The 16,668-nt window shown below is 44.4% G+C and overlaps 1 protein-coding gene and 1 long non-coding RNA gene across 2 annotated transcripts in view; one reads left to right on the top strand and one right to left on the bottom strand.

The window, feature by feature from the left end:
* MCF2L2 (MCF.2 cell line derived transforming sequence-like 2) overlaps positions 1–16,668 on the bottom strand; it is a gene marked incomplete at both ends in the record, with an annotated part of 130,675 nt that overhangs the window by 45,609 nt on the left and 68,398 nt on the right. The gene's annotated exons all lie outside the window — the stretch shown is intronic.
* LOC311157721 overlaps positions 8,820–16,668 on the top strand; it is a 38,792-nt gene continuing 30,943 nt past the window's right edge. The window contains exon 1 of the long non-coding RNA XR_014616420.1: positions 8,820–8,934. This is a non-coding gene — a long non-coding RNA (uncharacterized lncRNA). The remainder of the gene's footprint in view (positions 8,935–16,668) is intronic.

The raw sequence follows: 16,668 nt of genomic DNA, 5'->3' as shown, positions 1-16,668 counted from the left end.
AAATGGAGTTTAGGAGAGCAACTGGAACACATACTATGCTTTAGTTAATCTCTTCTTGGCACATTTACATCAGTCAGTAAATTGTGAACTGCCACGGCTGAGGACAAACATCCCCTTTTTATGTGTCACACATCCTCAGCCACAGCAATCTGGGACAGAGGGGCAGGCAAGGATCCTGCCATCTGCAGCTATCACACTCCACCCAGCAGGGACTGGGAATCACGGCTCTCATCCACATCCACATCCATTTACTGAACTATACTTTGGGCAACCCTGTCTGCCACACCCCGAAACACTGCTTGCAGAATTTAATGATAAACTTGGAGAAAAAGGGAGAGGCACTCATGGAAGATATTCCAAACTTAGAAAGAAATTTTAGGGAACTGTTGAATAGACTCCAGCTGGAGAATATGGTCAGAGGGCCATTTTACTCAGTAGGAAACTCAGGGGAAAACTTCCACAACTGCAGGTTGCACGAAACTGGAAGGACATTACCCAGCATTTGGGTTTCCTACTTTTTTCTCTAAGCAGCTGCTAATGGGGGATGTCCAAGATAATACAATGGGACCGAGAGATTTCTAGGCTCATCCACGACAGCCATTCCTCTCCTTTTCTCCCCAGAAGAATAGGGAGCTTGGTTTATCAGCCTCAGCTGCTGTTATGGGTCTTACACAAGCCCTGCCTACGTGGGAAATGCCTTGTTTGCCACTGCAGTGTTTGTAGCTAGAGCTGGGGCTGGGCGGTTGCCTGGCAGAGGTAAGAGCACTGCACCAGGCACGGCTCTTACGGGGGTTGGAGCTCTCGGTGTCCTCTGCCCACACAGGAAATCTGGCCTGACAGGCTGCTGGGGGAGCACAGACAAATAGAACTTAGGCACTTCTACCAGAAGAGCACACTCAGGGTCACATTGTTTGGCTCTAATGCAGGTCAGGTGCCACAAAGGCAAGACTGTCCATGCTAGTTTGTCCAACATGGCTATTAACCAGGGAAAAATATTTGAAGACAGGTTTGTAATAAGTAGAAATGCAAATAAAGCATCGCTGTCTTCCAACTAGAGGCTACAGAGAAAGATCAGCAACAGTGTATTGAATAATCTGCATATGCACAGGAACTTTGCAGAGTCTACAGAGGAGCCGCTGGACAGACAAGTCATACTATGTAAAACAGAATTCCTTTCTAGACTCATATAAAGAAAGAATGTTCCTGCTGGATGAAAAAGTCCACATTAATTTTCAGAAGTGAATACAGAATTCTAAACATGATTACGTCACAAATCTTCCAAACCTAATTTTTATATTCCCACTTAATGAGCAGCTTGTTAAATGCAGGAAATAAAGTCAGCTGTGATTTACTGCACAGTGCAATTGATAAATCACTGCTCCATTGAATCCCTCACTACATGGGACTGAGTGATCTCCCATCTGCTGTGTCCTGTCTGCTGCTGTCCTGCAAACCGTGCAATTATTTAGATCAGCCCAGTGTGGGTGCAAGTCACTGACATCTGATTAGGCAACATGACGTGCTCTTTGTGCTGTTGTAAATAACAATGTGAAGTGCTGGGCACTCCTTCATGAGCTAATTGACACACAGGACCTGCATGTTTGTAACTACAGAGTTTAAAAACAGACTCCATTGAAACTGGTGTGAATGTGCAAAGGGAAGGCTTTGGCAGCTGTCTGGAGAATTTTACACTCCGAGAGGTGTGATTGTTCCTGGTTTGTTTCAGTGGTTTCCCAGCCTGGAGACTGTCACTGTTCTGCCCTTTACAGAGAAAGCAGTACCACCTGAATCCAGGTGGCATAAAATCACACCGGTGCCTGTCCTTCTCCTTCCCCATCCATCAGCTGATAACACTGATAACAGAGCTAATTTCCTCTGCTCCTTGGCTTGTGCCTGTGTTACCTGGGATTTCGGGGTATCATGTATTACGCAAACACATAACAGCCAAGGACTATCGACCTGCCATGTCAGAGCAAAGTCAGGTTTTTATGGAGAGATGAACGCGCTACAGTTAGGGAAGAAACAAACACATAAAACTTCAAGTCCATATGTGTTTCTTCAGAGAAGATGCATCCAGTCCTAAGCCAATACACATTTGCCTTTCTTTGCATGTGCTCTTCAAAGCCTGAGTTGGATCAGGGGTGTGAGGGAGCAGACCTTTAGTCCTGGCCCGGATAGGCAGAGGAAGAGGAGGGAGATTGTTACCTGCTGACTAAGTGCTTGCAGAAATTTTCAGTGCTCTTCAAGTGGAGCACATGCATTTCTGTGACGGGGGACAAGACAGAAGATACCTGTGATGCTAAACACCCCATGTACCTAAACCAAACCGACCATCCAGGATGTGCATGTAGCCAGCTGCATTCCAGGAGCCTGCCCAGAGCCAGCAGGCAGCAGAACAACTGCACAGAAAACAAGCTAAGGAATTCCTGGAATTTCTGAAGAGCATTAAAATAACCTTAGTATCCAATAGCAAGCAGGTATGAGAGATAATAGCAGAAGTGACGGCTTAATGCTCTTTGATATTCGATTAAGTGCAAATTTTGTAAGAAAACATATTGAGAGTGCTTTTTCAGCTTTTCTCTACCTCCCAGACTAGTAGGAATGAATCTCCCCTTGCTATTCTACACAGATTTCTATCAGCAGCCAGATCTCCCTACATGGCAGCATACACTTTACTTCAAAGATCTTCCCAACCCTTTAGGCTGTAATTAGACTTGTAAATGCTGGAGCCAATCTGCCCAACAGGGAAACTTCTCTGAAAACAAAGATTTTGTAAAAGTTGAAAGAGACGGTGGCAAACAAGAAATGGCTTGTGGCTTCTTGAAATTTCTCCTGCTGACTGAACTTTCATTAAGTCTGGTGAAAGAAAACAGCTCTCTGTGCCTATTGATAAAGTCAAGAGCATGGTTTGTCTTTTAAAATGTAGACTCCCAAGTTCTTCCCCTCTACCAGCTGGAAGTTTTCATGAGCCTGGAAATTAGACTGGAAGGACATGGTGTTGGGCTCCTACTGTAACATTCACCAAAATCACCTTCTTTCAATTGTAACAGAGGTCTTATATTACACTATTTTATAAAATTTGTTCTATATTTTTGCATTCAGGTTATATATATATATATTTCCATTCATTTACACACTGAATGGAAACCTTTGCAATGGATCTTACTTATGTCATGTAAAGGGAGAAAATTGTTATCTAGTCTGGAAAACAATAGGCTTTGGGCTTTGGCCTTTTAAAATATAAAGGGAGCTTACAAGAGAGACACATTTACCAAAGCCTGTAGTGACAGCACAAGGGATGATGGTTTTAAACTAGCTGAAGGCAGATTTAGGTTAGATATCAGGGAAAAATTCTTTACTGTGAGGGTGGTGAGGCACTGGAATAGGTTGCCCAGAGAGGCTGAGGATTACTCATCCCTGAAAGTGTTCAAGGCCAGGCTGGATGGGGCTCTAAACAACCTGTTCTAGTGTAAGGTTCCCTGGCCATGGTCAGGGAGTTGCCCTACAAGATTTTTGGGTCCATTCCAACCCCACTATTCCATGTTTCCAGTATTTATCTCTGCCTTCTATAGAAGCTCTTTATCTTTGGCCAATAGCTAATGAAATCAGGAAACTTAGTTCTCTCCTGCCATACACATCTCTGATGATTACAATAAGCACTTGGACACCAAAGCTCTCCGTAGCACTCCCTGAGCTACTAGTATTTTTGACACCAGTCTACACCTAAATTTAGCAATTCCCAGACCTAATGTCAGCACAACTTTGCTATTGCTGATTTAGAATAGGGCTCTGGCACAATATTCTCATTCTGAAAATAGCTTCTAATTCTTTACCCGGGGCAGAAGTGCTGTCCTGCTCTACCCACACAACCTGATGATTCAGTGATACACTCATGTTCAGAGTGATGCACAGACTGCAGGTCCCCAGTCCTTGCTAGATCAATAACCCAGACCCAGATAATAAGATACACTGAATATAAAGGATTCTAAACTTAAATAATATCCAAATCTACAATTGGAACCTGTCATTTAAGGGGACAAGCACCTTCAGGCACACAGGCTGCACACTCCAGGCTGTGAATATGCAAAGTGACAGCTGGCTGCTGGTGTGCAGAAGTGATCCCAGATGCTCCACAGGTTTCCTCGGTATGTAAAGCACACTTTATGTGCATGTTCAGAGGACAAGCAGTGAGTCTGGACTGTGCACATGTTTGGAGATTATTTTGCATGTGTACAGAAGTGCTGTATGCATATATGATAGCTGAGGCCACTCCTTAGTCTTAAACTTGACTCTCTTTCATTAAAGTCACAAAAATGATACCTCAGACTTCAAATCCTGAACTGGTCATTCATAAAGTTAATTCTATCTGAATATAAATGTAGGAGAGGTTACTGTCTCATGGGAATTTGATTCAGAAAGGAGGGCTTATGCTGCTTATGTGATATGCCTTACCTGAGTACAAAACCACCAATGCCTTGCAATTTTCAGCTTATTATTCAGCAGTAATAGACCTGAATGAAGATGAAACATGAATAACACCCTAACTCCTGCCACTGCACACCGATCACTTCAAAATACACATTGCTGTGCTTGTAAGTGATCTCTGCCAAGGCCATATTGACCACACACTGAGAACACCAAAACCACATGCAAGATTTGGGGGGGTCATCTTATGAAAAGAGTGAAACTGTGGTCAGAAAGCCCTGGAACAGATGTCATACTTCTGTGTTTTCAAAATGAAGCACTAACACTGCCCAACAGTCTCTCAGCCCTCGTTGCAAGATGGACTAGAAAAATGCTGGGTTTATCAGATCCAAAGCAAATCTACCAGGAAAATATTCCAAATTTACAGGAAATTCAGTTTCCTATCTGATGGGGATTGCCAATATGAACTTTCTGGATGGAGTTTCTTGATCAGTTTATCCACTCCATAACTACAAAGGAGCAGCTGTGCATCTCTGCCTGCTCCCAGTCGCTCCATCCTGCCCCCTTGCTTGCATTTGACACTGAGTGTACATCAGCACGCACACTCAGGTAAACTGGTGAGCAAGAGGTGTTGACCCAACTCAAAACCAACCTCACAAAAAAGAAAAAAAAGCTCATACCAGCTGCTCAGGTGCCAGTCCTGTAAAAGGAACACGAAGGGACTACATGAGGTGGGTGTGGTGAGAGAGAGCAAAAGGTGCAGCAGCAGCCCTAAATGAGTTTAGACTGGTTGTGAAACTATTTTCAGAATAGATCTATGAATCAGATTTCTGGCCATAAAATCACACCACAGAACAGCCAACCAAATAATTTCTCAACAATAACATTTGATTATAAATAGAATAATATCCCAACAAAGTAGTCAACAAATGATTTGGCCAGTTTGCTACAGGAACAGGCTGCCTACAGCCATTTGTGCAAATGAACTAGAAAGGGTTGCCTTGCTTGAAATTTTGTCCAAAATGCCCAGCTCTGTTATACTTACAGTCTCTGTTATACTTACAGTCTAAGCACAGTAATGTGGTTGTGAAAGACTTTCACACTTCTCATACAAGAAGCACTTCAAGGTTACACAGAAAGACGCTGGTTTGGCTTACCAAACAGAACTGTGCTTCTGGATCTTTAGATTGCCTTTCCATTGATTGAATATCTCTTCTGATGGATGTTGGGCCTGGGTTATATTGGGCTGCACTGGACAACACAACAGGTGCTGGCGGATCATGCCAGTCTCTCCTGTTGGGGTGGGTCTGAGGGATGAACACAGCAGCAGCTGGGCCAGAAGCACAACACCTCTGAGAGCACCGTGTGACTTCCTCAGGGCTCCTTGGAGATTCAAAGGCTCCAAGGGATTAAATGACAGATCTCTGATGCCAATCTCCTTGTGCAAATACATCATTGGCAAGTAGGCTTCTGTGTTACAATGTATTTAATGGAATTTCCCTCCCACCTTCCTCTTCCACTGGGCAACAATAGCTAAACCATGTTGCTCATACAGTAGGAAGAAATAAGAGCGCAGAACCTTAACACAAATCTGCAGGAATTACAAACCATTTTACAAAACAGTAACATCTAAGTATTGCTTCATGTTCTGTTGACTCTTATCAACCAATTATTTACTCTGAAATAGGGCCTGAGGTTTCCAGCTGGATGTGAGGCCAATGAGTGGCCCATACAGGAACCAAACCCACAATCTAGGCTGACACTGGTGCCGTGGTGTGAGGGACTGAGCGGAATGGAAAGGCTGTTTGGGTGCAGGGATGCACCTGCTAAACCCCCATCCCCACAAACTGCACTGTCCCACATCCTTACACTGATAAATCATGCTGCTCTCTCTAACAGTGACCTGAGCCTGTGCATGCAGGACACGATAACAGCAGAGCAGGTTTCCTGGGGAAAACCAAGTGTGAGGGGCCTCTCACAACAGCCAGCCACAAAGGGCTGCCTCCTGCCTTGCTGGCTCAGAGACACAACCAGCTCTGCACCTCTGCCGGGGCTGAGTGGGCCTGAAATGGCCGAGAAGGGATGTTTAAATGTAATTTATAAATAAGGGTGGTGCTCTGAAAAACTCTCCCTGCCAGCACCACTGGGGAAAAAAAAGAAAAGGTGGAGCTTAATTTCTAAATAAGTTTACTCTCAACAGAAGACTTAACAAGATTTGGGTTAATACAAAGGAAAGAGGAAGGGAAAGTGGAAAGAAAAAATGGAAGGGAAGGGAAGGGAAGGGAAGGGAAGGGAAGGGAAGGGAAGGGAAGGGAAGGGAAGGGAAGGGAAGGGAAGGGAAGGGAAGGGAAGGGAAGGGAAGGGAAGGGAAGGGAAGGGAAGGGAAGGGAAGGGAAGGGAAGGGAAGGGAAGGGAAGGGAAGGGAAGGGAAGGGAAGGGAAGGGAAGGGAAGGGAAGGGAAGGGAAGGGAAGGGAAGGGAAGGGAAGGGAAGGGAAGGGAAGGGAAGGGAAGGGAAGGGAAGGGAAGGGAAGGGAAGGGAAGGGAAGGGAAGGGAAGGGAAGGGAAGGGAAGGGAAGGGAAGGGAAGGGAAGGGAAGTCCATTTTACATTCTGTTTACTGAAAAATAAAATCTATGAAGAGATACAAATAGAAACTTTCCTACTGCAATTTTGGGTCAGAAGCAGGATGAAGTGTGATTACTTCAGTGACATCAATTGGAGAAAATCCAGATCAATCAAGATGGGACATTAGTGAGGACAAAGAAAAGGTTGTGGATCCTTTGAGCAGATGTCACTTTTCAGGAAAAAAGTGGACACAACTGTATGACAAACTCAGTTTCTTTGCAGTGCTGATTAGAAATAGTCATTTTTGTTCAATAATTGAAATATTTCTGACTTTGTTTTTTTTTGGACCCAGTTCTTCAAATCTTGTAATTATGTCTGAATGATGTTTCCCCCTAAACACACCTTAAATTTTAAAGTTATCTCCTGATTTTGAGACTGTGATTCATTGAAGCTGTATTTTCTGTGAGCTGCATTATCCAGACACAGATAATGCAGAAATGACACTTAAAAGTAACAAAGAAGAATAATGTATGGAAAAAAAAATCACATTTGTGAACTAGGGAAGGAATCAACAATTATCATTTTGGTAAGAAAAATGAATGATGCTTTGTTTATAAAGGTAATTTCTATTGTTATTTAAACTGCTCAGAAAACATATCAAATCTCCACAATGACCTACAAACTTTTCCTTCTTAGGTGAACTGAATTATATTTTGTCTTACTCCAGAACCAAACAGACAAAAGTCTGGGAAGGCTGCTATAAAGTATTTAGTCATACTAAGACACACAACAGGAGAAAGGAGAGATAAGTGAAAAACTCCTATGACCTTGAAGCTTCCCAAGCAAAACCTGTATTGCAAAACAACACATCCTTCCATAGGATCATCAGCTGCTCAGGTTTTACCCTTGAGAGCAAGGGTAAAACTGGGTGACCTTGACAACAGTATTCCTATCTCTATTTTCTCTCTTGTGTGTGAAGAGAAAACAATTCCTTGCCTCACAAAGATGTTGTCAGATTTATTGTTGCAAAGTGACAGACCCTAATTGTCATGATATGCAAAAGTTAAATTTCTATGAAGTCAATGATGAGGTCAGGAATGATTCAGATCAATCACAGTCAAGTGAAAGAATCGGAGATACCACAATGGGTTTGTGTTTTATATTTGTAGACAGTGAGAAATCTATGATTCTGTGATTCTATAAAATTACACAAGGCACAGCATTGTAGTGGCTTTTCAAGTTAATTTGAATGCCATTTTTAACCCAGTTTTTCTCTTTACAGTTTGGCAAAAGTGTATTCAATGAAGGCACATTCATAGCACTTTCTTTGGTTTGTTTTTTAAATACTTCTGTCTCAGTCCTACTGTCCATGGAGACTGACTCACTATTGATGTTCTTCAATGAATCAGGCATTTCCTCAGGCTGGTGTAAGGAAGTCACCAAGATTTGTGGGGAAGGTAGAAGAGAAAAGAAACCCTAAATCATGCTCTTTTCCACTCCTCTGAAGATTCCCAACAGCACAGTGAGACAAGTTTCACTGTGACTTACAAACTAACTACCCAGCAATAAGATGTTATTTGGCACCTGGGAGACTTAGAGGAGCAATTAGCTAAACTTTTATGGCGTCCCCTAAGAAATATTTAAGTACTTTAGAACTTCTAGCACATCACTTTTCTCACTGTGTCGGCGCATGACGGAGTTTTCCCACCTCGCACGCGGCGGTGTCGCCCTGCCGTGGGCGGGCAGAGTGTTTGCGGGCAGCGAGCGGGACAGCCGCGCCGCGCAGGGAGCCGGGCCGGCCGCGGGGAGCGCGGCGCGCAGGGGGCGGAGCCGGTGGCTCCCGGGCCGCCGGAGCCCATCAGCTGCCGGGGAGCGCCGTGGCCCGGCCCGTCCCGGCTGCCCGAGGAAGCCAGCGGAGGAGAAAGCAGCTCTGCGGCCAGTTTGGTAGGTGAGGTACGGGGATCTCTGCTGGGCGCCGTCCCGCTGCCCCTCGCGCTTTCTGAACTAAGAGCAGTCGGGTTGCTGGTGCCTCTGATGGCTAAAGAGAGTGCCGGGTAATTAAAAGTAGCGAAAATATTCTGGATTTCTAAATGCTATTTTTTCTCTTCTCTGCCTGGCTTCAGGGATTGTAAGAGCTGGTCTGTTCAGGGGAGGAGGGTGTCTCACTTCTCCGCGTTTCAGGAATTGCGGTTCCCTGCTTTGGACAAACTAGTTTTCCAACTGCTTTGTTTCCAAGGTTTCGGCGCAGACCGCATCCATTACCGCCGTACGCGCTTGCCCCTCTCCCGTCCTAAAGAAGGGTCTTGTTGGGGTTTGGGATTTCAAATTCCTGTGGTAAACGAGACCCAAACTTCAGTGTAGTTTTGATGTCTGTTCTGCGTAGCCTTTTAGCAGATTCCCCCAAACCTCTGATTGTCTGGCAGTCGATTATGTTTAAGAAAGAAAAAAAAAAAAAAAACAGAAAATTATCAGGCTTTTTGTGGTCCTTTCAGGGTCTTTCTCATGCCCTGAGCCTTGGAGGGAAAACTCGCGGCTGCTCGAGCATTGCGGTGAAACAACCCATTCAAAGGCGCGCCGTTTCCTCCCGCCCCTTGTTCCAACAGCCCCTCCCGGCTTCCTATTCCTCCAAACTAATTTTTTTCTGCAGGAAAAGTGTGGGGTTTTTTTTTTCTTCCTCCACTGTTCCCACAGAAGAAACTCGCAGATCCGGCTGGGAGTTTCTCCGCGCAGCCCTGCGTTGCAACACGGGGACGCGCCCCCGAGAGCGCCCGGGCTGCTGCCCGCCTGCTGAGCGCGGAACGTGGGCACGGAGCTGCCTCCGCCCCGAGCAGTTTTTGGGCACCCCGTAGGAAAAATTGGCACAAGACATCACATTGGGGAAAAGGAAGAGAGTAAACGCTTTCAAAAAGGGCGTTTGCGCTAAGCAAAGCTTGGGAAAAAAAGTATCTTTTTTTTGTCTGTGCTCTTGGCCAGGCTGCGGAGCTCGGGATGGGGGGAGGCTGGCGGCGGGGAGTGTGCGGGGACGGGCCCGCCGGCTCCCGCCTTTGTTCCCCCGAAGAGGCGCCCGCAGCCGCATGGCTGGAAGCTGTTCCCTGCCTGCCGCCCCTCCCAGGCCGCTCACGGGCTCTGCGGGTGCTCCGGGGGACGGGGATGGGGGAAGGCGCTGTGGGGAGGATCTCCATCACTGAGCTGGGGGCCGCGGGGCTGCCGGGAGGCGGCAACAGCCAGCGGGGGAAAGCCCGTGGGGGCGGCGAGGTGTCCTCCAGCCCGCGACTTTCCCGGTATGTTCGATACTCCTGGGTTTTAAAGGTTTCGGGAGAGCTGGGGATACCCTTGTTGCCGCGCCGGGAGGCGGGCGCGGGGCAGAGCCGCGGGTTCGGCCGGGCTGGGGGCGGCGGGACCCCAGGAAAGGGAGAATCGCAGCGCTTCATCCGCGCTGCGGGGAGCACAGAAAACGCCTGAGCTGTTGGGGAGACAGTAGCTTCGTTAACTGCTGCTGCGCAAGATCTTGGAAGTATCCGGAGATGGGTGTGAGAAACTACACGGAGTGCAAGAGAATGATAAGAAGCCCTGTAACTATCCTGACTCGGCAAGGCAGCGCAGAACTCGGTACGTGCTGCAGCATCCTCAACTCGGAACTACCCAGGCGCATGCCTGAGGAGCTCTTAGCAGCAGTGTTGAAACTACCAGTGCAGCTGTTGAAACCTGGTTTGTGTGATGCTGTCTTGTTCTCACTTCTGCTCAGTACTTGCATTTCTTCTAGCAGCTGGAAAGGAAAAGGGTCTAGAAAAGGATTGGATTATTTTTTTAAAGGAAAAATAGCTGCAATCTAAGTGGTTTTTGTTGAATAGGGCAGGAGACAGTAATTCACTGTTATCAACAGCTGTGGAATATTCTAGCAGTATTCCAGAAGCCTGGACTATCACACAGAGCTGGGTGTTGCTCTGACATTATGGAAGAAACTGGTTGTTTTTCCCAAAGCTAGTTTCATAGAAGTCCACCATCTATTATATACAGAAATGTAGTATTGCAGTAAAAAATGAGGGCTTGTTTTGCAGGTAAGGGGTTTGGAGTTTGTTTGCTTGTTTTTCTGCTTAGAAATTTTGCTTACTGGGTGTCTTCCACTGAGTGGAAACAAAACTGTATCACTTTCTGCTTTCTCTGAGATCCCAAATTATTGAGAAACAAACTGGTTGCTCCTGCTGCCCAAAGCAGCAGTTGGGACAATCTCTCTGACATCTGGCCAAACTGGAGTAGTGAGTACTGATGCTTGGAATGCTAATCTGTAATTCACTAGGGAAAAGCATGTGGAAAACCCTGCAAGTCATGGCTTATCATTGGAAATGCCAGTGGCTGATGTGTTTGGTGTCACTCTGCACCTGCAGTGTTACAGCATCCAGGATGTTCTGTGTTGCCTCTGCCAGGGCTATCCCTCTGCACCTGAGCAGCTGCCTAGGCAATCCTCTACCTTGAAGATGTAGAAATACAGAAGTACTGAGTGGATTTTGTTGTTGGGAAACCTCCCTGTGGCATTGCTGTTACTGCAGTGGGTCTGGCTGTGCCTTGGGGCTGGCAGAAAGAGGTGGAGGGAACCAGAACATGATGGATGAGCATTGCACTACCGGCTCTTCCTTCCACATGGCACTTGCAGAGTTCAATCAGACACCTTCCTTAGCTTCCTAGGATGTGCACATCTCAAGTGAAGCTATCTCACTCAGTAATAACTAATCTTTAAATTCCTCTGGAAAGCAGCATGACCCACCTCTGTCAGGTTGGCCAGAAGTGAAAGCAGGATTTTTCTCTGATAAAGGAGACATATTTGGATTCTTTGCAACATTTGGGATCCTGAACTCAGATCCTGAACTGAGATCTCTGAACTCCTGAGTCATCAAAAACTGAAATAGTCACAGATACTAGATCAGTTTATCATAAGTTTTCCATGTAGGACATTTGCCCCTGGCAGCAAAGGGGAAAATGCTGTGGAAGGATCTTTGAACGATGACACTTGACTTAAATTTTATAGTCAATGGGAAAATCACCACCATGCATAGAAGTAGGATGGTGATACACCTTGATTTGAGAATTGCAATGTTTTAGAATGAACCTGCACCAGTCCTGAAGTTTACTTGTTGCTTGGCTGGCTGTGTAGCCTGATCTTCAAATCAGAATTGTGGCTTGGACCTGCTGTGGCTGCTACATGCTAAAATAACTCAGAAAATCTAACAGATCCCAAGGACGCCTAAACAACCTGCAAACAGATGACCTCAGAAGAAGGGAATGTTGTTGAAAGCAAAAGCAACTTCATTTCCAGGACTGTTGAAGAGGGACATACATGTACACACTGTAAAGATTACAGGCTGTAGGATTTCCTGCCTTGGCTTTCTGCAAAGCAGTTTCATGAGGTCAAGGTTCACTGTCTGGTACCAACTCCAGATTTCTGAATGTAGTTTAAAACTTGAATAAAAAATGGTCACTCAGTACTCCTAGGAATGCTGCAATGTTCTGAAGGTACATGATCACCTTTCAGGTGCTGCAGCTCAACCTCACCAACTCAGGTGAGGCAGGAAGTTGGGAATAAAGAACATATTTTGTCAACACAGAGCATATGGTTGAAGGTGCTTTGGGACATGGCAGGAAAGGAAAGGATTTAATTGGTCCTTTGCATTTGGAGCTAAGGAAAGTTTCTTCAAATTGAATGTGCTGTTTGTCTGCTAAGACTGCTCACATTTCTTCTGCCATTGTATCCTGCATCATTTGTTTCTTCCAGTCTCATTTCCACTAAGATCTGAGGAGGCTTGTCAGACAAAACAGAACTTTTGTCTTAGGGCAGAAGACTTGTTTTTTCTTGTTCTTTAAACTGCTACTCATCAGTAGAAGTTTACAAACAGCACTGCAGCCCTGTGCCCTCACCCCTCGGTTAGCTGTGTTTTTGTAAGGAATAAAGTAATAAATGAAATAAAAAATAAAAAAAAAATAAAGTAATAAATAAAATATAAAACAGACAGATGAAGGATGAAATTTCTGCCACTTGACTTAGTTAACTAAAAGATGCTTAGTCTTTAACTTGGCACTGTGCACCAGACTGTGCAATCCATGTGTTTTACTGTTAAAACTACACAAAGTGCTTTCACACAAAGTGCTTTCTTCCTTCTTCCTTCCTGACTTCCCAATAACATATTTATTGACTACATTTTTAGTAGTAAGCCTTCTAGTGGATAATAAAGGCGGCAAAGATACCATACCTATGACTAATTGTTTGCTGAGGTTCCAGCTGCTTTGTCAGTTAGTCCTGAGTTAAGTCCTGTGGTAATTAAAAATACTGGCTTTCTAGTGCATTGTTCTCCAAGTTCAACTTTCTAGAACGATCAGGCTTTTTTAGCGACATCTTTGCTTTTCTTTCTTAAGTCACCCTTAAGGCATCCCTAAGTCATCCCCGCCTTGCAAGCCTCTTCTCCCATCTTTGTAGCTTCCTTCTGCAGCCCACGGGCTGGTGTTTTGTGGTTCTATCCCAATGAATTGCATTTGTGATTTCTACTTTTAACTCCGTTCCACTAAACTGTCCTCACAGCAGTTCCTAATCTGGCGCTGTGTGTATGCAAGTGCTGTAGGTAGTGCGTTACACTCTTGGCCTTATAGTAATCTTATAAAGAAGTGTGTATGTGTATATGCACACATATATACAACAGACCTGTATTTTCATATATGTAAAAATATTATTTTACTGGCTCTTGATGTTATTGACTAGTGTGATCTATTATCCCTTTCTCCTAAGCTGAGACAAGCACTTCTACTTAAATGCAAATACACAAGTTCCTTCATTTAATTTACAAAGACTGTCACGTTGGAGAAATCTCACTCCTTATTAAATACATTGGGAGTGCTTAGCAGCTCCTTTGTTTGACTTTTCTTATCTGATTTGCATCTCGAGGAACTCTTTGGTTAGCCCTCTGTTTTGTGGCTTGTTGTGGCTGCTTGGTTGCAGCTCTCGGGGAGGGCACTTGAGCCATGGTGAGCTGGAACTGCAGCATGCTGTTCCTCAGAGGCTGCGGCTCTGTGCTCCTCCTAAGTGCATGGGGTAGGGAAGGAGGGGTGCTTTGCTTTGCTTTGCTCTGCTTTGCTTCTCTGCCATGAGCCTGTGCTCGTCCTGCTCCCCATATTTAATAAAAACTAAGAGCAGGCAAGTATCTCCTGTTCAATCCCTGCCCTTGTTGCATTGCAGAAGAGGCTGTATAAAAGCCAAAATTCTCCTTAGTTCCCACAGAAGTAGGAGAGGACAAATGGAATTCATCCCACCTCGTTTGCAGACAGGCTTAAACAAAGCCTTGCACGGCTATTATCCCAGCCAATCTGCAGCTCCTTGGTATATGATGATGGTTCTCGATCCACATTATCCTAAAATCTGAAATGCTTACGTCTTTCTGGCTGGCTTGAGGCAATCATGGACACCCAGAATATGCATGTAGAAGCCTTCAGTACTGAATCTGTTTTTAAATTTTCAAAGAGCTATCAGTTATGTGAAATATTTGACTGTCCTGAAAACTTTAAAATGTGCAAACCACATGAGAACCTTGAAACTTATATAATCATACAAAATAATTGAAATTAAGCATTTCACCACTGAGCTAATGGAAAAGCATAGCTGGATAGGTGAATCCAGATGTCATAAAAGTGCTAAATCAGTGGTGAAACGTTATCCTCTCTGGTCTTTTTTGGTGGCCAGCTCCCCAAGTACACTTATAATAGCAAAACTTTGCTGGTTTATTTAACCTTTTCCCCTAACTGACAGCCCCTTCCCAAGAAGTGGGATTTTTTATACAAATAGAGATTGGAGAATATGAACCTTACAGCTTTGGATAGTGCTTGTTTAGGAGTTTGGTTACTCAAACTATCTCCCGTACCTCTTAACATTTCATTTCTTCAATTTCAATGCTACAACTATTTCGGGCTATTCTTTGATCTGTGAAAACTGGGAATGCTTTCAGAATTGAAGGCTGGAAGTTAGGAGAAATGGACAGTCTGATGTGTTCCTATTTCTAGATAATGATGTGCCTCAAGTTAGAGTGACTCTTTCATTGAATTTAAGGTGCTGTTTGTGTAACTTTGATTTTAAAGTAGTTAAAAATATAAGTTCTTTAACTTCTGCTAGTATATCTTGAATGACTGGTACTTCATGCTTTTATAGAAAATGTGCGTGTGTATACAGTATATATAAACTTCACATTTACACAGCATCTGCACAGTTTTATCAAATTACTGCTGAGCTACCCCAAATGGTAATTAATCTCTCAAGAAAATAACTGCAGTACAAATGCTAAACAAGAAACGAATGCGTGATCGGACAGGCTGATTGCTTGATTCAAATAAATGCATTTCCTATGAATGAAAAAAGACAACCCACTAGATGGGATTATGCCAGAAGCAGACAGGGTCATTAACAACTTTCCTCTTCCCTCAGCCTCGAGCAGAATACAGCATTCCTCTCTTTCTGCTTAAGTGCTGGTGGTAGCTATGCACAGCAGTGAATGGGAGGGGGTGAGGATGAACAAGAGCAGACTCTGTTCAGAGCCAAAGAACAGAGGGCAATGACTGTCTCCTCTTAAGTGCGTGTAGGTCTGTGGGTGTGCAGAAAGATAGAGTGGCTCGGGCAATATTTGCTCTTGGTGATCTCAAGGGGAGGCCTCTGAAGTGTTTGTGGTAGTGGCAGCTCCACTGCATTAATGGGAAGGGATGAGCCATTAGGGGTCATCTTAAAGAGGTTCTTTTCCTCATTATCATTAATCAGAAAGATCTTTTTTATAATTAATTATATATGAATTATATATATATATATATATATAAATTTATAATTAATTATATATGAACATGCATCCTTAGATGTTGATAGAAGTATTGTTTTTCTCCACAGAGCAGCTTCTTTTCTAGGCTGATCCTGTAGTTTAAATTACTAGACTGTGTGTGTAAGTGTGTGCTTTGTGCATGGTGGATTCAGCGTAGCGTTGGACCTTGTGCTTGCTGGGTGTGTGCAGGAGGTGGAGAAGCATGGCCTTGAACTGCAGACCTGGATACCTCCCTGACAACAGAACTGAAAATGTTCCACCCATGTCCCACCTACGGTTGATGGAAGAGTTTTTAGTAAAAGTGGTGTTGGTCCTACTGCAGGGATCTTAGGATGGGAATGAACTAGTGTTCTGCAACCCAGCTTCCTCAAACTCTTGTGGATGTGCTTTGCAGGTTACAAGCAAACCTGAAGATTTGTCTCCCTGGGCTCTACTTGTAAGTTTGGGAAAGGATTTGAAACAGAAAAGAGTGATGCAGGACTTCTGTCAGGCTCAGTTGTCTATAGAGCATAAATGGTGTCTGGATGGTAAGTCAGCAAGAGACTTGGCTGAGTTGAATGAGCCATACTTAAGAGAGCAGCTGAGATGATTTGGGAAGTCTTGATGGGATGATACTCTGCTACGTGGCCTCAAGAGTTTACCTCTGGTCTGTGCTAACTTCAGTGCTGAACAGGGAGAGTTAATCCAATAGAGCACTAAGAAAACCCACCAGCTCCCATACCCTGCAACTTAACCAGCATATTTGACATTTTAAATTCCAACATGTTTTATCATCACTGGTCTAACTGAAGGAGAAAAACACAATAATTTGGCACAAAAACTCTTCATCCTAATCTTAAAC

The sequence above is a fragment of the Fringilla coelebs genome (genome assembly GCF_963513975.1).
Source record: "Fringilla coelebs genome assembly, chromosome: 10".
NCBI lineage: Eukaryota > Metazoa > Chordata > Aves > Passeriformes > Fringillidae > Fringilla > Fringilla coelebs.
Note: the sequence above shows the minus strand (reverse complement) of the source record. Positions and strands in the feature narration are given on the sequence as shown.